Source organism: Heterocephalus glaber, unplaced genomic scaffold, assembly GCF_053883595.1.
Source record: "Heterocephalus glaber isolate CG9 unplaced genomic scaffold, H.glaber_assembly_v1.0 deba00001442, whole genome shotgun sequence".
In the NCBI taxonomy this organism is placed as follows: Eukaryota; Metazoa; Chordata; class Mammalia; order Rodentia; family Bathyergidae; genus Heterocephalus; species Heterocephalus glaber.
Genome location: NW_028258296.1, coordinates 47,105,001 through 47,128,021, shown reverse-complemented (window position 1 = coordinate 47,128,021; position 23,021 = coordinate 47,105,001). Strand labels below are relative to the sequence as shown.

At 38.9% G+C, this 23,021-nt stretch overlaps 1 long non-coding RNA gene and 2 pseudogenes across 1 annotated transcript in view; 1 reads left to right on the top strand and 2 right to left on the bottom strand.

The window, feature by feature from the left end:
* Positions 1–23,021, top strand: part of LOC110350977 (uncharacterized) — a 48,596-nt gene that overhangs the window by 5,804 nt on the left and 19,771 nt on the right. The window lies entirely within an intron of this gene.
* LOC101701865 (calmodulin pseudogene) lies at positions 7,422–9,256 on the bottom strand (annotated as a pseudogene).
* On the bottom strand, positions 11,652–11,827 carry LOC147827734 (U2 spliceosomal RNA; annotated as a pseudogene).

Genomic DNA, 23,021 nt, shown 5'->3' with positions numbered 1-23,021 from the left:
CCAGGGATTGAACTTGTGTCCTTGTGCTTGTGCAGCAGGAGGCAAAACCACTGAGCTAAATCCCCAGCCCTAAATTTGTTTTTAAGATACGTAATTTAAACATTCTTTGGAGTTTTTCAGCCTGTTCCTTTATTTTTGGATCATGTCCCTGTTCTTCACTTTCTCAATTCAGTTAATTTATAGACCAACAGGGCTGGGAATTTAGCTCAGTGGTTCTGCCACCTGCCTTGCAGGTACAAGGTCCCAAATTCGATCACTGGTACCAAAAAAAAAAAAATTTATAGACCAACAGTATTACTGAGGAATTTTGGGTATGGTGGATCTGGAAGGAAAGGAGCCTAAATTTAACCCAGGGAATGCAGATATGGATTGCCCAGGTAACTCTGACTAGGTCTGGAAGTTGCAGTCTTCTTGAAAGTACAGTTTTGACATGATTTCCTTGTCTCCAATCCTACCTCTCTGAACAAGTAGGGTGGAGATCTAGTTCCCTCTGTCAGAGCTTCTGTCTTTATCTCTCATTTCTTTCTTCCTTCTTTTTTTTTGGTACTGGGGATCGAACTCAGGACCTTGTGATTTCGAGGCAGGCCGGGTGCCACTGAGCCAAATCCCTGGCCCTATCTCATGTCACAGAGCACAGCCCACCCTGTTGTTCCCCACGGCCCCTATTTCTCTGCTCCCTAAATTTAAAAAAATATTTTAAAATTAATTTTATTGGTACATTTTAGGTATACAATCTAATGACATGCATCATTGGAAATTTGCACCTTTATGTAATCTCTCTTGGTTCTTATTTTTTCCCCATTCCCCTGCCCTCCCTTCAACCCCTCTACCCCTTTCTATTTACAAAGACTTTGTTTCCATTTTTTCCTTTTCTCATATTAATTCCATTCCCTTCTTTCCTTTCCCCTACCCCTCCCACTTCCCCTTCCCCTTTGCCCCTTTTCTTCCTATTTCACATTATCTATTATACCTTTTAATCCTTATTTACGCTTTCAGTTTCTCACACCAGAGAAACTATTCGGTATTTACACGTGTGCCCTATTTCTGCTCCCTAAATTTGACCCTGAAGTCAGGATTCTAGTATCCTAGGAACTCCAGTGAGATAGGGGTCTCTCACACACTGTCAGCCAGCAGGCCCTCAAAGGACTTCTCACTCCTTCATCCCCTTAAATATAAGGGTAGACAAAGTCCCTTTCTGGGGCCATGTCTGGGATACAAACCAGATTAGCTCATCTCTCTAATCCTCTTTGTGCTGGGGCCTCTGCCAGGCGGGGACACCCACAGTGCAGAATGAGGGTATGTGTGCTAATGTGTGTGCAGTTTCTTGGAGAAGGGGGGACCCTCAAGGTTGTCTTCCCTGTTACCCTCTGTAGCCTGAAAAACTCAAATCAGCAGCCCTCACTGTGTGAGAAATGTCATTGGGATGGAGCCAAGTCAGGTATTTCAAAATCTGACCCTACCTGCAGTCCCATCTCTTTCTCTACAGCCTCTTCTAGAACCGAACTAGTCTTGCAGCCATCCCTGGGTTTGGGAAGAGCCCAGAACTCAGCCCTCCACACATATCCCGGGGTCTATGTGTGTATGCACAGGCTCCAGTCTTCCTAGGTAGGAGAAAGGCCTTTCCATCCCTTCTTGAAAAGCCCAAAGTGTCAGGCCAGACAGAGGACCTGGGGAGGGGGTGGATTGGGGCCAAGGCTATCCCTGGCCTTCACACTGCAAAGTGGAGGCCCCCAGTGCTTGTCTGAAGTTTCTTTTCAAGAGATCTCTCTTGGCTGATAAGATCAAAGCATTCCCTCTGCCAAATCATTACCTTACTTTAGAAACAATTACAGAACTTATTGTATCAATTAGCCAGGTCCCCAGCTGCAGCCATTTACCGCGGAGTGTCCTGCGCTTGCAGAGGTCTGCCCGGCCCAGCCAGCCGGGATGGAGAGGGGAGGGGAGCTGTCGGCTGCTCCAGCAGAGCTGGCCCGGGAGGTCAGCAGGGCGCGCGGACAGCCCGCGACGTCCCCTCGGCGTCTTGCAGCTATACCGGGTTCTCTCTTTGCTTCGGCGCTGCGTCTGATGTGGCCCAGGAGAGCGAGCCGCCGAACCTGGACGAGGGCTTGACTGCTCAGGCCAGGCCAGTGTCCCAGCCCTCGGGGTAAGCGCTGAGCGAGCCAAGATGCCGGCAGCCTCTGGCTCTAGGTGGGTGACTCGCTCAGGGGGCCGGGCGCCCCGCCGTGGCGTCTGCAAGAAAGACAGGGCAGGGTGAGCGTCGTCTTGGAGACCCCTGCGTTTCAGATGGCCAAGAACACTAAGAACGCACTAGTGTGGAAATGCGGTGCTCCCAAGGGTGCGGGAGCGTGGCTTCTATGTCTTCTGCCTGGGCCCCAGACCTTTCTTGCTGAAAACCCACGTACATACACCTGGGGTTAGCTAGGAGGAGCGGTCCCCTACAGCAGCTGCTCTCAAAACGTTTTGGTCTCAGAAGCCCTTTACACTACTGAGGACTCTCAAAGACCTTTTGTTTATATCTTCTGTTTATGCGGGTTATATCTGTCCATATTAAAAATTAATATGAACACAGAAACCAGCTGAAAACACTCCCAATGGCCAAAGCTAGACTGAACAACAAAAGAAAATAGTGCTGGATTGTAACCCAAAGTATAAAATATCCATGTGTCCGTAAACATAGAAGTAAATGATTGATTGAATAAATAAATGGGAAATAAGACATCTCCCACACAGAAGACTTCATGTAGATACTCTGCCCTCAGAGGTGGAGTGTGGCCAATACAGAAGAAGAGAGTGGAGAGGAAGAGCAACTTTAGAGTGAGAAACCTGACACATCCCTCAGCCGGATGATGGTGGTCGACATCACCAGTGTCAGAGTGAAAGTTTGTACTCTTCGTAAGAAGTGATTGTAAATGACACTTTCTTGTCCTGTTGCTAGAGAATAACATAATCTTATCTATTGATTATGAGAATGCAAAATGGTACAGCCGCTCTAGAAGATAGTTTAGAAGTTTCTTAGAAAACTATACATACCTTTACCATATGATCCAGTAATTATGCTCTTTGGTATTTACCCAAAGGAGTCAAAAACATATGTCCACCCAAAAAACTACACACATGCATTTATAGCAGCTCTATTCATAATCGCTAAACTTTGGAAGCAGCTAACATGTCCTTCAGTAGATGGATGGATACATAAACTTGTTATATCCAGAGAATGGAGTAGTATTCAATGCTAGAAAGAAATGAGCTGGGCATTGTGGTGTATGTCTGTAAGTCCCAGCTACTCAGGATGCCAAGGCAGAAGGATCAAAGTTTAAGGGCAGCCTGGGCAATCGAGCCCCTATCTTGTTCTAAAATTTTAAAAGAAACAGGGATAGGCATGGTGGAGTATGCCAGCAATCTCAACAGTATGGGAGCCTGAGGCAAGAGGATTGCAAGTTCAAGGCCAGCCTGGGCAACTTAGCTAGTTAGTGAGACCCTGTCCAAGAATGAAGGGCTGAGGTGTAGCTCAGTGGTAGAGCATTGACCTAGCACATGTGAGGCCCAGCAGGGTTCAATCTCCAACAATAAAAAAGCACTCAAATCATGGACTGACAGGCAGGAAACTTCAATGTATATTTCTAAGTGAGAGGTCAATCTCAAAAGGCTAGGATTTCAATTGGATAACATTCTGAAAACAGTAAAAGAGTAATTGCCAGTGTTTCTTTCCTCTGTTGTTTTCCTCTCCAAACCCCATGTAATCTTGAGGAAAAACATCAGGTAAATTCCATCTGAGGACATTTTTCCAGTGTTAGAGATTAAACCCAGGGCCTTGTACATGCTAATGGAGCCCTCTACCACCAAGCTACACTCCCAGCCTCATCAGAGAGACATTCTATAAAAATACCTGACCAGTACTCCTCAAAACTGTCATCAAAAACAAGGAAAGTCTAAGACACTGTCATAGCCAAGAAACACCTAATGAGATATGACAGTTAAAGGTAATACTGTACCCTACCTAGGTGGATCCTAGGGGGGGAAAGGACATTGAGGAAAATAGAAAATTTAAGTATTGGTATTAGTTTGTGTCTTAATCTGTTTTCTGTTGCTAATAATACAATAGCACAGGCTGGTAAATTATAAAGAAAAGAGGATTGTTTTGGTTCACAGTTCTGGTCCAAGACTGAGGAGCTGTGTATGGTGATGGCCTTTTTCCTTACAGTCTGCACACTGCATGGGGCAGTACATGGTGAGAGATGTGGAGTGCACGGGTATGTATAGCCTCTTCTTATAAAGCCATTAGTATTCAACTGTGGAGGCTTCCTAATGACCCTGATAATCTAATCCTAATCATCTACTGAAGGCCCCAGCTCTAAATCCTCTTCTCAATCCATAGCTAGATTAAGTTTCTACCTTCTTTTCCCCCCTCTGTGGTACTGGATTGAACCCAGGGCATTTGCACTGAGATAAATCTCCACTCACCCCACCCTCTTTCTGAGATAGTGTCTCACTAAATCACTAAGTTGTCTGGGCTGGGCTGGAATTTGGATCCTTTTACCTCAGCCTCCCAGAGTGCTGGTATTACAGGTGTGCACCAGGGTGCCTGGCTTCCACCCCCCCATCCCCATACCAGGGATCAAACTCTGGACCTTGTGCTTGCAGGCAGGCAGTTAACTGTTTCCTCTCAGATATTACTCTGAACTTTCTGGCACAAAGTGTATGTAATTCTTTTGATAGAACTGGGATCAAATTTTCATTGTACTGTATGACTTGCATTTTCTTCTCAACACACTTAGGTGGTTGTTCTATGCTGTATTATAGTTGGTTTATAATATCCTAAGATGAGCATATATCATAATTTACTGTTAATACAGTGGTACCTCAGTTCATGAATGCTTTTGTTTATGAACAATTTGGTTCACAAACAGAAGCATTTGGCAAAATTTTGTTTTTGCTTGCAAACTCTTCATTGGGTGACAAACAAGACTGCAGCCGGGATGGGGATTTAGCTCAGTGGTTCTGGCGTCTGGCTCACAAGTGCAAGGTCCTGAGTTCGATCCCCAGAACCAAAAAGAAAAAAAAAAGACCGCAGCCATCTTTCCCACACAAACACAAACATGGTCATTTTTTCCAAAATCGCAGAACAAATTAAGTTTGTGAACTGAGGTACCACTATAATTAACTCTTCTACTGATGATTAGGTTATGCCCAGATTCATGTATTACAATCAGTACTGTATATGTATGTTGGAGCAATATTTCCCTAGAAATGAAACTGCTAGGTCCAGAACATGCATAGTCTACATTTTGATACATATTACCAAAATGTTCTTTGAAAGACTTGCACCAACTTACACTTTTGACAACAATGTATCCATCTTCATTGTCTTTGTTTCCCTATACCCTTATCAAATTTGGGTGGGGATGTTTTAAATTCTTTTTCCAATCTTTCTGGAAAATCAGGGAGACCTCATCATTTTTATCTGTATTTCCAAGATTACCAATGCTTGATTGACATTTGTAGTTCTCAGAATTGTCTGTTTCCTATGCCCATTTTGTGTGTCTTTTAAAAAAGTACACTATTTGTTAAACAGAGCAGTTTTAGGGTCAAAGCAAAACCGAGCCAAAAGTACAGAGAATTTTCATATTATGTTGCCCATGGTGACCTTGATCTCCCAGGGTCAAGTGATCCTCCTGTTTTAACCTCCCAAGTGGCTGGAACTACAGGTACAATCCCATTATGCCTAGTGATAAGATTTTTTTGGGGGGCGGGGATTGAACTTGGGACCTTGAGCTTGCAAAGCAGGTGGCAGAACCACTGAGCTAACTCCCTGGCCCGATAAGTTGCATTTTAATTGTCATTTATTTCAAAATATTTTATATTTTCACTTGAGGTTTTAGCTTTGACCCATGTGCTATGTAGAAGTATGTTTAATCTCCAAGTATTATTTCTCTTTTTCTTTTTTCTAGGAAAATTTCCAACTATTTTGGAATTTTCCAGCTATATATATATATATATATATTTTTTTTTTTGGTATCGGGGATCGAACTTGGGACCTTGCGCTTGCGAGGCAGGCGGTGGAACCACTGAGCTAAATCCCTGGCCCTCCAGCTATCTTTTTTTTTTTCCAGCTATCTTTATATTATTGATTTCTAATTTAATTTCAGTGTGATTTGAGAATAGAGATTACATAATTTATTTTAAAAATTTGTTAAGGCATGTTTTATGGCTTAGAATATGGTCTATCCTGGTGAATGTTCCATGTGAATTTGAAGAGAATGTGTATTCTGCTGTTGTTGGATGAAATAACCTTCAGATGTCCATTATATATAATTGATTGATGGTATTGTTGAGTTCAATGATGGCTTTCTGATTTTTTCCCTGCTAGATCTGTTCATTCCTGATAGAGAGGTATTGGAGTGTCCAGCTATAACAGTGTATTCATCTTTTCTTGCAGTCTTATCATGTGTTTTGCCTCATGTATTCTAGTCTGTTGTTAGGCACATATGCATTAAAGATTACCCTATTATGTTTTGGGAGGAAATTGATACCTTTATCATAATATAATACCCTTCTTTATCCCTGAGGCTTTCATTAATCTGAAGTGTTCTCTATCGGAAATTAATATACCTACTTCACTTTCTTTTGATTAGGGCTAGCACGATGTATTGTCTTTCTCTATCCATTTACTTTGATTTTATGTGTATTTTTGCTATGGCTTGGGTATGTCCCCTCCAAAATTCTTGTTGAGACTTAATGGGCAATGTGACAGCACTGAAAAGTGGGGCCTATGGAAAGTGCTCAGTCATGGGGGTGGGGTCCTTTTTGCCTCTCTGCCTTCTGTGATATCCTCCTCTGATGTGAGGACTCCACATTCCAGGTGCCATCTTAGAAGCAGAGACCTCATGACAAACAATGTGAGGTCTGACTAACCTGCCAGCGGCTTGATCTTGGACTTCCCAGCCTGCAAAACTGTGAAAAATGAATTTCTGTTCTTTATAAGTTACTCAGCCTGTGGTGCCTTACTGTAGCAACACAGACTAAGACAGCCATTTCTTAGAAGTTAGTTTCTTATACACAACATATATATTTGTTTTTGTTTTAATTTTTAGCTACTCTTACAATCTCAGTCTTTAATTGTATTTAGACCACTGACATTAAATATGATTAGTGATAGGATTAGATTAATATGTACCATATTTGTTTCTGTTTTCTATTATTGCTCTTGTTCTCCATTTCTATTTTTGTCTTCTTTTCTTTTTCTGCCTCTGGTAGTTTTAACCGAACATTTTATATGATCCTATTTGTATGCCTTTCTTAGCATAGTGTTTTTACCTTATTTTATTTTTGTCGTCTCAACAGAAATTTATAACTAATCCAAGTCCACTTTCTTTAAATTGTAATTTTTTATTGGAAAACAAATATACAACCTTGAATGAATTTGAGGCAAATTGTGCCATAAGCAGATTTTTAAAAATTAATTTTATTGGTACATTTTAGGTATACAATATAATGACATTCATCATTGGAAATTTGCACCTTTACATAATCTTTCTTGGTTATTATCTTTTCCTCATTTCCCTGCCCTCCCTTCAACCCTTCCATCCCTCCCTATTTACAAAGATTTTGTTTCCATTTTTTCATATTAATTCCATTCCCTTCTTTCCTTTCCCCTACCCCTCCCACTTCCCTTTCCCCTTTGCCCCTTTTCTTCCTATTTCACATTATTTTATACCTTTTAGTCCTTATTACACTTACAGTTTTTCCACACTAGAGAAACTATTCGGTATTTACACGTGTGTGTCCTGTTTATTTCACTTAAGAGTATTGCCTCAATGTGCATCCATTTAGCTATAAATATCTCTAATTTCTCATTTTTTATGGTTGAGTAGTACTCCATTTTCTAAAAAAACCCACATTTTCTTTATCCAGTCTCCAGCTGATGGGCAATTGGTCTGCTTCCAAGTTTTAGCTATTACAAATTGTGCTGCTATAAACATAGGTGCACATATATCACTGTGGTATGATTCTTTTAATTCTTTGGGGAAGATCCCCAGCAGGGGAATAGCTGGGTCAAATGGGACTTCCAGTCCTAGTACTTTCAGGTATCTCCATACTGATTTCCACCGTGGTTGAAGCAGATATTTTTTTAAGTGGCTAAACAAAGTTTAAAAAGCAAGTAACAATAAAAGAAAATGTTTCTGGTACAAGACCAGCAGTACAAAAAAATAGTATACGAGTACTTGGATAATACACCTCTTTTGTAATAGTACAACTTTTAAGTACGTATTGTTGACTGTCCATAGTCCATGCAAAGTTACAACTCCACACTTCAACAGCAACATGCTGACACTTCCTAAGAAAACTACTTTTAAAAAGGCATAACCCAGATGTTCCCTCATTTGACCAACTCCATCTAAGTTCAGATGCGCAGAAGGGCTTAGATATATCCAGAGTAAGCCACATGCAGCATGTTACTTGATCAATTTTCTAAAATAAGGTTTTAGGACAGTGACAATAAGATAAGGGAAAAAAGCATGGAGGAATGAAGTCCTAATTACTATACATGCATATGTTTTGGACAGTAGGGGGAACTTTTTGTAGATAAGTTACAAATAAAGAAAAGGCAAATAAACAATTTTGTACAAGAAATGTAACACATTCTGTACAGTGTCTTCACTTTGCTGTCATCATTTGTACAAACTCTTCATAGATTACTTGACCATCACCATCAATATCTGCTTCCCTGATCGTTTCATCAACCTCTTCATGTGAACTTTTCTCCAAGGATAGTCGTCACATGGCAAAGCTCTGCTGCACTAATATAACTATTGCCATCCTTATCAAACACACAGAATGCTTCTTTAATTTCTTCCTCACTGTCTGTGTCTTTCATTTTTCTTGCCATCATTGTCAGAAATTCAGGGAAGTCAGTTGTACCGTTGCCATCAGCATCTACTTCATTAATCATGTGCTGTAACTCTGCTTCTGTGGGATTCTGCCCAAGAGACTTCATTACAGTTCCCAATTCCTTTGTTGTTATAGTTCCATCACCATCCTTGTCAAAAAGTGAAAAAACTTCTTTAAATTCTGCAATCTGCTCTTCAGTCAGCTGGTCAGCCATGCTGCACGCGCTACCAGTTTCTGAGATGCAACACACACCACCTCTCAGCTTGCTTGCTTCACTTGGACTCAGATCCACTTTCAAATAACACTGTATTACTTCATCAGGAGTGTGACTATCTTATAATTATAAAATTACCCTATTCCTCCCTCTAATCCCTTGTATTGTAGCTGTTGTTTATTTCATTTATATTTGAGTATATGACTGTAAATAAGCATACATAACCAAATGTATTGTTGCTATTATTGAACAAACTTTGTTAGGTTAATCAAGAATAAGAAAATAAGTTTTAATTTTATCTTCACTTATTCCTTCTCTGATGCTTTTCCTTTATGTAGACTACAGTTCTGACCTATATAATTTTGCTTCTGGTAAGAATTCTTTATATATTCTGGATATAATTCTTTCATTAGATATGTGATTCAATAATGTTAATGGCTTTTTTTTTTTTTTTTTGAGATAGGATCTTGCTTTGTAGAGCAGGCTGTCCTCAAACTCACTATGTAGTCCAGGCTGGCTTTGAATTCATGATGATCCTCCTGCCTCAGCCTCTCGAGTGCTGGGATTACAGATGTGTGCCACCATGACGGGAAATGGCCTGTCTTTTGAAGAGCAGAATTTTTCAATTTTGATAAGGTCCAATTTATCAATTGGTTTTTTATGGATAGTGTTTTTGATATGTTAGGAAATCTGCCTAATGCAAGGTCAGAAAGATTTTCTCCTGTGTTATCTTGTAGAAGTTTTTGTAATTTTAGGTCCTTTCCTTTCCGTTTCTCTTTCTCTCTGTCTTTCTCTCCTTCCTTCCTTCCTTCCTTCCTTTCTTTCTTTCTTTCTTTCTTTCTCTTTCTTGCCTCTTTCCCTCCCTTCCTCTCTCCTTTCCCCCTCCTTTCCCCCTCCCTTTCTCTCCTTTTTCTTTCTTTCTCTCTTCTCTCCTCTCTCTCTCTCTCTCTTTTATTCTTTAGTGCTGAGGATCAAACCCAGGGCCTTGGCATCCTTGGCACTTGCTTTACCACTGCACTATTACATTTATTTCTACAACGTATCTTCCATTAATCTTTGTGTATAGTACGAAGTATGGATCAAAATTTAGTTTCCTTTTCATAAACATATCCAATTGTTGAGAAAAGACTACACCATTTATTGCTTTTTTCATTGAATTATTTTATACCTTTGTCAAAAATCAACTGATGATATATTTGAGGATCCATTTCCGGACTCTTCATTTTGTTCCAGTGCTGTGTTTATATATCTATCTTTCTGTCTTTCTGTCTGTCTCTGTCTCTCTCTCTCTCTCTTTTCTTTCTGGTACTGGGAATCTAACCCAGGATTGCTCTAACATAAGGGTACATCCCCAGCCATTTTTTGTTTTTGTTTTGAGGCAGGCTCTTGCTAAAGTGCTCCGGCTGGTCAGAACTCTTAGTCTTCCTCCCTCACAGCCTCCTGAGGAGCTGGGAAACTGGGTATATGCTGCTGCATCTCAGTCGGGTGTTTATTTTTATGCCAATATCATGTCTTAATTTCGATCACTTTATAAAAAGTCTTGAAATCAGGTAGGAACATTTTCCAATTATGTTTTTTTTAAAATTTATTTTATTTATTTATTTATTTATTTTCCAATTATGTTTTTATTGTTTATTGTTTTGGTTATGTTTGGTCCTTTGTATTTCTATGCAAATTTTATAATTAACATGCCAGTTTTGACTAAAACAAGTATGTTGCTATTTTCATTGACAATGCATTGAATCTATAGACTTACTTGAAGAAAATTGACATCTTAGCAATATTTTCTTGAACACAGTATTCCACCATCTGTCTAAACACTTTGTCACAGCAGTGTTTTGTATTTTCACTGTACAAATCTTGCACATCTTTTTTCTTCCTAAATTTCATGTTTAATGCTATAATAAGTAGTATTACTTATTAATTTCTGTATCAGTTGCTATTGTAAAGAAATAAAAGTGGGTTGGGGATGTAGCTCAGTGGTAAGAGTGCTTGCCTGGCCATGTACAAGCTTTTGGCTTCAATCCAAGCCTTGCAAAATAAAAACAAAAATCTCTGATTTTTATATATTGGTCTTGTGTTTTGAAGTCTTGTTAAATTCACTTATTAGTCTTAATGGCCTTTTAAATATAGAGTATCCTGGGCTGGGATTTAGCTCAGTGGTTCTGGCACCTGCCTTGCCAGCGCAAGGTCCCAAGTTTGATCCCTGGTACAAAAAAAAAAATATATATATATATATAAAAATATCATATTTTCAACTGAAATAATACAAAGTTTTATTTCTCTTTTTCCAATATGGGTGCCTATTTCTTTGTCTTGCTTTATCTCATTGGTTAGTACCTCCATCATGGTGTTTGATTAAAAATGGTATAAGTAGATATTCTTTTTTTTTTTTTTTTTGGAACTGGGGATCAAACTTGGGTCCTTGCACTTTCGAGGCAGGTGGTGGAACCACTGAGCTAAATCCCCAGCTACTTCTGCTTTTTCCTGTTTCCCATCGCATAGAATATTATTTTCCACCCTATAACTTTTAATCTGTATACATTTTTTTGGATTAAATGTGTTTCATGTAAACTGTATATCATTGGGTTTTGTTTCTTGATCCATTCTGCCAATCTGTGTCTTTTGAGTGGGACCAGTCACATTGAGAGCAATTACTGAAGGGTGTTAAACTGATAAGAACAGATACTACACTTGATCTTAGCCAAAAGGCCGAGAAGCGATTTTTTTTGCTTTTTTGTTTTTGTTTTTCGGTACCGGGAATCAACTCATCAACTCGGGTCCTTGAGCTTGCGAGGGAGGTGGTGGAACCACAGAGCTAAATCCACCCCCTACTGAAGGGTATTGAATTATTCCTGTCATTGCATTCTTGTCCTGTTGTTGCCCGCCCCTTCTCTTCACTGTACCTCTCATGCCGTATTCATTCTATTAGATTTTTTGGCATTTTTGGCTTCATTATCTCTTTCTAGGATTTCCTTCACAATTGTATGTAGTGCTGGTTTGGCAGTCATGAATTTCTTGAGGTGCTCTCTATCATTCCTTATTTCTTCATCAATTTTGAAAGAAAGTTTTGCAGGACATATTATCTGGGTTGGAAATAGTTATCTTTTAAGTCTTGAAACGCTTCATTCCAAACTCTCCTGGCCTTTAAGGTTTATGTTGAAAAATCTGCTGTAATTATAATTTGTTTACTTTCATAAGTGATTTGTTCCTTTTAAGATTCTGTCCCTCTGTTGGACTTCTAGGGTTTTAACTATGTTGTGACAGGGGGAGGTTCTCTCCCTTTCTTTCTCTCTCTCTTTTTTTTTTTGGTACAGAGGATTGAACTCAGGATGTTGCACTTGCAAGGCAGGCACGGTGCCACTGAGCTGAATCCCAGTCCTTTTGATAGTGGCTATTAGGGGTTATATATGTCTCACTTATATGTATATGTGATTCTTTCACAATATTGAGAGAGTTTTCTGCTACGATTTCTATAAATAGGTTTTTTTGTCCTTTCTGCTATTTTCTGATTTTTCACTTATTCCAATTAAACTTCTATTATTCTGCTTCATCTAGCAGCTACTGGATCCGTTTTTCATGTTCTCTCATTTGGTTGTTTTTCCCTCCGATTTTATTTTAAATTAATTTTATTAGTACACTTTTGACATACATAATGATCATATTCATCACAAGGAATTTGTACCTGTACATATTATATATTAATTATCGGGCTGGGGATTTAGCTCAGTGGTTCCGCCACCTGCCTTGCAAGCACAAGGACCCGAGTTCGATCCCCGGTACCAAAATATATATATATATATATATAATATATATATTAATTATCTCCCCCCCCATTCCTCTCCCTTTCCTTCAATCCTTCTTCAGCTCTCCCTTTACAAAACTTTGTTTCTATTGTTTTCCTTCTGTTCTTCTTTTTTATCCCTTTTCCCTCCCTTCTTTTTCCCCCTCTCCCCTCCCTTGTTCCCCCTCCCATTTGAACATTTTCTTCCTACTTCCCAATTATCTGTCATCATTTGGGTCTTTATTTACCCTCCCATTTTAACATTTTCTTCCTTCTTCCCAATATCTATCATCATTTTGGTCTGTATTTACCCTTTGGGTTTCTCACACAAGAGAAACAATGATATTTAAACGTGTGTTTGATTTATTTCACTTAAAATTATGTTCTCAAGGTGCACCCACTTAACCTAAAAATGTCTCAAGTTTACCCTTCTTTATGGCACTGTAGTACTCCACTGTATGTAAAAACCACATTTTCTTTCCCCATTCTTGCAGAATCAAGATCGTCTTCATTGATCCTCAGGTCTGTTTTTATTTGGGGGTGGGGCAGTGCCATGCTGGGGTTTTTTGGTACCGGGGATCCAACTCGGGTCCTTGCGCTTGCGCAGCAGGCGGCGAAACCGCTGAGCTAAATCCCTGGCCCAACCATGCTGTTTTTTATCACTGTGGCTTTGTAGTATATTTTCAAGTCAAGGATTGTGATGCCCCTGGCCTTACTAAGTCCATTTGTTCAAAGGTTTGGTTCAGCTCTAATATTTCTTTGTCAATTTATTGTCCAGTTGACCTATTTGTGATACTGAGGTGTTGCAATCCCCCATTAAAATTGTATTAGTGCTTATCTGATTTTTCATGTCCATTAATGTTTGATTTATATACTTGGATGTGCTGGTATTTGGTGCATATATATTTATGATTGTTATCTCGTCCTCTTGGATTTTCCCATAACAACTATGTAGTGACCTTTGTCTCTTTAGATTAGTCTTGGCTTGAAATACACTTTTGTCTACAAATAAAGTAGCTACCCCTGCTTTTTTCCTGGTTTTGTCACATGGAATATTATTTTCCGTTTTTTAACTTTCAGGCTATGAATTTTTTTTTGAACTAAATGTGTTCTTTTGGGGGGGGTATCAGGACTCAAACTCGGGACCTTGCACTTAAGACGCAAGTGATAGAACCACTGAGCTAAATCCCTGGCCCCGCTAAATGTGTTCTTTGTATGCAGCATATTGTTGGATTTTGTTTCCTGATCCATTCTGCCAATCTGTTTCTTTTGATGGGTGAATTGATACCATTTACTTTGATGGTTATAACTGATAGGTATTGACTTTTCCTTGTCATTTTATTTTCCTGTTGTCGGTTCCCTTTCTTTCCCTTCTGTTTAACATCTTTCCTTGCCTTGTGGATTCATTCTATTGGGATTCTTGGGATTGTTGTCTTTTTTCTAGAATATCCTTCAGAACTTTTTGGAGTGCTGGTTTGGTAGTCTTGAATTTCTTCAGATGTTCTTTGTCATGGAAGTATCTTATTTCTCCATCAATTTTGAAAGATGGTTTTGTGGGATACATCAATCCAGGTTGGAAGCTGTTTTCTTTTAAGGCTTGAAATACTTCACTTCAAGCTCTCCTTGACTTGAAGGTTTGTGTTGAGAAGTCTGCTGTTTTTCTGATGAGTTTTCCTTTATAGATGATTCATTTCTTTTCTCTAACAGCTTTTAATATTCTGTTGTGTTGAATTTCTGGAATCTTGACTGTCATATGCCTTGTTGTAGTTTTTTCTGACCATGGCTAATTAGAGTTCTATATGGTTCACTTATCTGTATGTCAAATTCTTTTTTCATGCTCGAGAAGTTTTCTACTATTACTTCTGTGAACAGATTTTTTTTTTTTTGGTACTGGGGATCGAACTCGGGTCCTTGCGCTTGAGCAGCAGGTGGCGAAACCACTGAGCTAAATCCCCGGCCCTGTGAACAGATTTTTTAATGTATTTTATGCTGTCTTCTGATCTTCCACTGATTCCAATTAATCTTATGTTATTCATCTTTGCATCATCTAGCAGCTGTTAGATTGATTTTTCATGGTCCCTTGCCATTTTTAAGAAGACTTTCATTTGATGATCACTAACCACAAAGCTCTCTTCTCGATCTGATATTGTGTCTTCACTTTGGTGGATTCTGCTGCATATACTTTCAATAGAATTTTTAATCTCTTGGATATCTGTTTGAATCTGTTTTATGTAATCCAGTTCCTTCCTATGTTGGCCATTCATGGTTTTCATCACTTTCCTAAGTTCCTCTATTTTTAAAAAAATCTGTATCTGCTTTAGATTCACTAACCATAGTTTCATTATGGTCATCATGTCTTTAGTTATCTGTGTAATTATTTCTGATTTGTTTTTTTCTAGAGACTCATTCATCTGCTTTTACTTCTGGTGCTACCATTCCAGAAAGTTCAGCTGGTTGGTTTTTAATTTCTTCCACCTCAATCCACCCTGTATTTGTTTTGGGTGAGGTCTGGGGTTGCATCTTGCTTCCATGTTTACTCTTTTTATTTTTTGTTTTTGTTTTTGTTACTGGAGATCAAACTTGGGACCCTGCACTTGCGAGCCAGGTTCCGGAACCACTGAGCTAAATCCCCGGCCCTTCATTTTTTATTTTTAAAATTTGTTTTCTATGTTGTTGCTTGTAAATTGCTTATGGTAGGCAGCTTTATTACTAGTATTGAGAACTCTTTAGGAAATGACTACTTTTCAGAGATGTCTTCTACACGTAGCTGGCTTTTGAGTTTGTCCTAAGACCCTGCCTCTTCAATTTATTAAGGATGAGAAGTTGCTACCTGTTTGGCCAAGAACCTAGTTCTTTGGTACTGGACTATAGTATTGTTTATGACCCCCAGTCTTAGTATTGGCATATGTTAGGGTTTATGTTTAGATGTTCCCCCAAAGCCTCATGCGGATGAGGTGGGACTTTCTTTTTCAGAGGTAGTTGAATCTGGAATGTGTGATGCTGGGGTTAAGAGCATGTGATTAATAAACCACTATATGTGAGTGATTAGTTTGGCACTGCCCTAATCCCGGTAGTCTGGATGGGTTAAAAGAGGCAGAAAGACTCGGTGAAGGCCTCTTATTGCCTTTGCTACCTTGTGTGCAACACGTTGTTTCTCCTCTATGATGCTTGCTTTCTATCCTAGCCTCACAGCCAGCCAATTATGGTCTGAAACCTCTACGAACTGTAAGCCAAATAAACCTTTTCCCTTTTAACTTTGGGTGTCGGGTATTTTGTCTTAGCAACAAGAGTAAAGTAACTAACACAGCATAGAAGAGAGAACAACTGATCATGACGATGTATCCTTGGCTAAAGTAAGTACAATCAGTAATAACAGTAGCTTCAAGCACAAACTGCAAAATGACAAACTGTGGTAACTATTAATTTGTCACCTTTAACCATGGGTACAAGATTTATAGTTATATAACAATCTAAAAAAAAGCAATTTTACCCTCAGAAGAGAATATTTAAAAGGGATAAGGGGCTGGGGATTTAGCTCAGTGGTGCTGTGCCTGCCTCGAAAGTGCAAGGTCCTGAGTTTGATCCCCGATACTAAAATAATAAATCAATAAAAATAAAAGGGATAAGGGGAAAAATTGAGAAATAAAAGAAAGAAAGAAAGTAATTTCTCTGTGATTTCAAGACTGTGGTTATCTTCTGGTGTCTGTTGTTTTGTGGCAGTGTGCAATTTGGGGTGTGTCTCTGCTGTCACTGGTAGACAAAGGAGGCAGACAGAGCTGGATGATCCCAGATCCATGCTGGCTGATCCCAGGAAGCCTGCAGTTGGATTAGTGTGGGGTGTTGGATAATCCCAGCAAACCTGCAATAGAATTAGGGTGGAGTGCCAGTTCTGGTGCTAACCTCTTATTATGGGGTAGGGGCCTGAGTCATCCAGACTACAAGACTCTGGGTGTCTCTTGCAAGCCTGACTTCAGTTCCTTGACCCTGGATGTCTTCCTTGGTTGTCTCTTACCCAGTCACTGTTGGGTTTCAACACTGGGGCCCCTGAAATGAAGCCAACCCGTGGCTGTTCTGAGTCCTGGGGTTAGTTAGCCCCTCTCTAAAGTGGTGTCTGGCTAAGCAACCTCTACAGAGGACATGGCAGTTACCTGGGCTGGAGTCACTCACCAGCTGTTGTGCACAGCATCCACTGCTCTACCACTGGTGCATTTCTAGAGGTCTCTGGAGTCACCTGCCCTCACAGTGTCTCTGTAGATTCTATCCTACTCTCTCATGCTGTGAGCTGTGAGCTGGGGAGAAAGTGCCATTTTCCCCCTCTTTTTTCTGCATTGTGGTCTGTCTCTTCACTTTTTCTAGAGGCTCCATGTTTTGCTTCAGATCCTTCCTGGGTCCTTAGAATTTACTTTCCTCAAATTGTTATTTTCCAGTGTCTGAATTCCAAATCTTGGAAAAGTTGATTTGTTGCTGTTTACCACTCCATCATCTTCCCAGAAGTCTCTCTTATTGTTTTTAATGTATTTTTGAGTAACTGGTCTTTGAAAATGTCCCTGTTTTCTAATTCTGATATTTTGTCCTCACATTGGTTGCTTCTGCTTCTCGTATTTTCAATATGATTTTTAATTCCTGGATTTCTGTTTGGAACCTTTTTGTGAACTCCTATTCTTTGCTAAAGAGGTCAGTGGGTTTTTTTTGTTTTGTTTTGTTTTTCAGTTCTGCTAGATTTTTTTTTTTTTTAATTTTTTTATTTTTTTTGGTACTGGGGATCGAACTCAGGACTTTGCGCTTGCTAGGCAGCAAGGGGAACCACTGAGCTAAATCCCCGGCTCTGCTAGATTTTTGTTAGTGTCTTCTGTGGGCTCCCTGATCCTTTTGTTTATTGCCTCCATTACCTGATTAGTTATATCTGCTGTGAGCTCACTGAGCACATTATTCATCTGTTTTTTAATCTCATGTGTTGTCCTTTTGAATAATTCAGTTGTGTGGCTTTTGCTTTCCTCACTCCCTGATGCCTCATGGACCAGCTTTGCAGGAGTTGGAAGTTTTGGGAGGCATTTTATTATCTTGTCTTCTCATGTTTCAACCACTTTTTTTTTTTTTTTGGTTTGGTTGGTTTTGTGCTTGGATTTGTGTTTTCTTGTGGTGGGAAGACTATTTCTAGTATGAAGATCTCTTAGTAGGTCTGCTTTTTAGTCATGTACTCAGATTTTGACCAACTATAGTCCTTTGCCTCTGCCCCAAGATCTTATCACCTCTGGTAAAACAGAAGGGTGGGGGGAATGCAGTGTATTTGGCCCAGCAACTTGTTCTCTGAGAATGGGCTCTAGTATTGTTAATGTCACAAAGGTAATCTGGGTATTGACATGCAGAGAAAACATATTGATAGCAACAGTTAGGCAACCCTGGCAATATCAAGTAAATCAGCAACAGTAGTATCATCCAAGACAAGGTGGATATTGTTATACCTTAAGAACCAATAATGTAACACCCTTAACCTTAGAAAAGAAATCTAAAATTATAGTATAAATCCTAAGACAAACCAAAGATGGATATACAGGAAATATCTACTAAATATGATAATTATACCTCAACTAATGATAGAAAATATTTCAACAGTAGTAACATAGACTTAACCATGTAGAGATGAATAAAGCTTAGTGGTTGTACTATTGAAGATATAAGGGGTTGGGATAATGCAAAAAGAAAAAATTTGAAAAATTTAACAATGGAAGATGAGAAGGAAGAGAGAAAAGTGAGATAAAGAATCCTATTATGGGGCCGGGGATTTAGCTCAGTGGTTTTGCCGCCTGCTGCACAAGCGCAAGGACCCGAGTTCGATCCCCGTACCAAAAACAAAAACAACAACAACAACAACAAAAAGAATCCTATTATGGAATAGAAGGATATTTATAGGATTAGGTAAAGGTAACTGAAATAAAATCAAGAAGAAATAGATTTAAAAAGGGATAAAAAATAATATGGAGAATATAAATAGAAAAAATTAAAAGAAAAAAAGACAGGAAAAAAAGGAGTATGAAAACGAGTAAGAAAAATGAATAAAAAAGGAGCCCCAAAACAGAAAAAGCTGCCTTTTTTACCTTTGCTACTATGTGGGTGCCACAAACTATTTCTCCTCTGTGATGCTTGTTTGCCATCCTTACCTTGGAGCCAGCTGATTATGGAGTGAAACCTCTACAAACTGAGCCAAATAAGCCCCTTCTCTTTTAACTTTGGATGTCGGGCATTTTGTCTCAGCAACAAAAGAAAAGTAACTAAAACACACTGAAAGGGGACTTGGGGACTGACCTTTTCTGCTTTCTTCTCTGATTTGCTTCCTAGCCATGATGTGAACAGTTTTGCCCTGCCACACACTCTGGCAGTGATATGCTTCCTTGCAACAGACCAAAAGCCACAAGACTAGTTGATCATGGACTTAAACTTCTAAAAATAGCCCAATTCAGTATGATGTTGCATGAAAATCTGCTTTTACAACTTTTGAAAGAGGTTGTGAGTCATTAGGTGACTCAGCTACCGATGATAACTTGGATCATGTAAGCCAAAGAAGTTATGACAGTGAGATGGAGCAAGATATGACAGATAGGGAAGTACAGAATGAAGACCTTGATTCAGATGAGGAAGAAAACAGTAATGTAAATAAATATTTGACCTGAACAATCCAACATTAGAACCTGGTCGGAAAATGTTATTAGGTTCTTGCCAGGGTGAAACCTATTGGTCAGAATGCCAACACTGAGATTCAATGTTGGAAATTGTTTGTAATGGATGATGTATTACAAGATGTTTTGAAATACACTAATAATGAAATATAAGAAAACTTTCTGTATGCATCCATAGTAATAGTCATAAATATATTTATCATGCAATCTCACTATCTGAACTAAAAGCTTTCATAGCAGGACTTTATTGTTCTAATTATCAGAATTTAAAGGATTTATGGGGAAGTGACAGATGTGGCATTGAGATTTTTAGAATAACAGTGACACTCAAGAGATTTAGTTTTCTTCAAAATTGCCTATGTTTTGATGACAAAAAGATCCACAAAGAAAAAAAATCGAGCAATTTGGCTGCTATTCACTTATTTGTTGAAAGCTTTGTTTCAAACTGAAAAGCAATTTATACAGTGTGCAAATACATGACAGTTGATGAATACCTTGTATCATTTCATGATTATTGAAGCTTTTGACAATATATGACAAAACTTCCAAATATGGTATAAAATATATGCCCTGGTAGAACGGAAGACATTTTACACCTTGAATTTGGAAATTTATCCTGGAACTCAGCTACCAGGACTTTATTCATGCAGTAATAAACTGTATGACATTGTGAACAGACTTGTTGCACCATTTCAAAACGTAACCCAAATGTCACATTCGACAATTGTTTCACCAGTTACCCATTGATGTTATTTTTGCTAAAAGAACACCAGTTGACCAGCACAGGAACTATTTGCAAGAACAAAGCAGAGATTCCTGAAAAAATGTTCCATGTTCACAATAGAGAAATGTATAGTATAATCTTTGGATTTCAGAAAGGCGTAACATTGGCCTCCTGTATGGTGAAGAAAAACCTAGTATTGATATTGTCAATACTATGATTTTACCATGATGATAAGACTGACAGTAAAGCTGGGTGTGGTGGTGCATGCCTGTAATTCCAGCAGTCTAAGGCCCTAGGCAGGAGGATCCTGTGAGTTCAAGGTCAATCTGTGCTACATAATGAGTTCAAGGCTAGCCAGACAAGATAAGGAGACTTTGTCTCAAAACAAAACAAAAGAAAAACTGATTGATGGTGAATCCACAACACAGATGAAGCCAAAAATGGTCACATTTTACAACAAATGAAAGGTGGGAGAGATGTTGAGTTAATGCAGCAACTATGATGTCACTTGAAACACAAAATGTTGGCCAATGATTATGTTTTACTCAATCCTAAACATGTCAGGCATAGTTTCATAGTTTACAAAGAAAATAACAAGCACAAAATATCACAGAGAAATTTTCTTAGAGGATTGGACTGGAATTGATAAATGATTAATTATAACAGAGGAAGAACAGTATGTATCTACCCAAAGAACTCTACAAAAGAATTCTTGAGCAGCTAGGTGAACAGACTGGGGAAACATCACAAGAACCTCCTAAGAAAACAGGAAGACAAGCAAGATGTCAAGTATGTCCTGCCAAAAAAAGACAGAAAAACAAAACACATGCACTATCAGTGTAAGGGATACTTGTGTATGGAACATGTTGTTTTCATGTGTGAAAACTGCCTTAAGTGTGATAATTGAAGTAAAAACTACTTTTGGTAGGGTTTTAATTATATTTTCACTGTAGTTTGCATAGGAATTTATTTCTGTTGTTATTTTTTAGATTTAGTAAGCAAACAATTGATGTAGAAAATGTTGATGTTTATTGTAAACACAGTATATACTTGATATTTTATTTTATTGATTTTTATTTTCTTGCTAAGTGCAAATGATATAATATAATAGGAAGCTCTTGAAAAAAGAGGAAGACAAGAGAGGAGAGAAGTTTGCCTGCCAAACAGGAAAGGAAAGCTAAGCACGTGTGTGCTGTCAGTGTAAGCGAGATTTGTGTACATTAACATGCTGTTGTCCTGTGTGAAGACTGCCTTACATGTGATAATTGAAGCAAAGATTATTTCTGTGGTAGAATTTTGTTTGTATTTTCATTTTAGTTAAATAGGAATTTATTTCTACTGTTGTTTTTTAGATTTTGCAAGCAGATAAACAGTTGATGTTGAAAATGTTGATGTTTATTCTAAATAATTATATATTAAAATTTTAATTTTTTATTTTATTTTCCTATTCAGTACACATTGTTTAGTATAATAAAACTCATAAAATTAAAAATAATTTATCAATAGAAATACTCATAAAAAAAAAACGTGGATGCTATACCCCACCCCTTAATGTGTCTTTCAAAAAATGTACCATGGTGCCCCTAAGAAGTTCTTTTTTTTTTTTTTTTTTGGTACCAGGGATTGAACTCAGGACCTTGGCCTTGCACAGCAGGCGCTGGAACCACTGAGCTAAATCCCAGGCCTAAGAAGTTCTTGAGATTACAAGTCCTTTGTTGGATATGTGACTTTCACATATTTTCTCCAGGACTCTTATTTGTCTTTCTACCCTTCTAACAGTGTATTTCACAGTAGAACATTTTAAATTTTAATAAAGTTCAATTTATGTATAAAAAAACAGAAAAAGCTCTTCTTTCTCTATACTTTTGTATTGAGTGGTTTCCTTCTAGCATCCAGTTTTGAAATCCATCAAGTTTCAGTTTTCTCTGCCTAGCTTAAGGCCTTTGGGTTTGTGAGGTGTGCTTGTTCATATTCCAGAGGCCCCTCCGTTTACCCCTGGCTGTGGCAATGTCCACGCTAAGATGTGGATAGGGAAGGCAGTTGGACCTCAGATATGTGGTGGATGTAGGCAGCTTGGCAAAGGTTAATGGCAGCAGACATTTTCACACCCAGGTGTGTCTGAGCACAGTTTAAGCTGTGACCTGTCCTCTCACTGTAGGGGGGCAGGGGTCAAGTCCTTCCTACCCAAAATTTACACATCCTAGGGGATTTCTTTCTAGCCCACTCCCTGTCTGCAGCTGTCTTCCATGGCTATGGGAGACAGTCATTGTGGGAGAGTAACACTGGGAACCCTGAAGTGATGTTGCTTTTTAGTTCTGAGTCCTAGATTTAAGCAACCCCTTCCTGAAATGCCGCCTGGTCAGGCACTCTCTAGTGACATGGCAAGTACCTGTGTTTGACTCCCTCTCTGGCTGTTGCCTGCCATGTTGAAGGAGTGCCCCCAGAGCAAAATCCTGTGCTATTTCTCCCTAGATCTCCTAGCCGTGGGAGCTTATCTTGCTTCTGAGGAGCCCAATTCCTCTCCCCACAAACTGTGAGGCCTGAGGAAAGAGTCCAGATTGCTTCCTTCCTTCCTCCGCATTGTGGATCATCTTTCCAACTTTTTATAACTTTTAATTTTTTCTGTCAGTTCTCTCCTGATTCCCAGTGATATGCTTCTCTTTTTTTCCTCTCACAAGTTATTTTCCAGTGACTGGATTCTGGATCTTGGAGAGACTGAATTTTGCTACTGGTCAC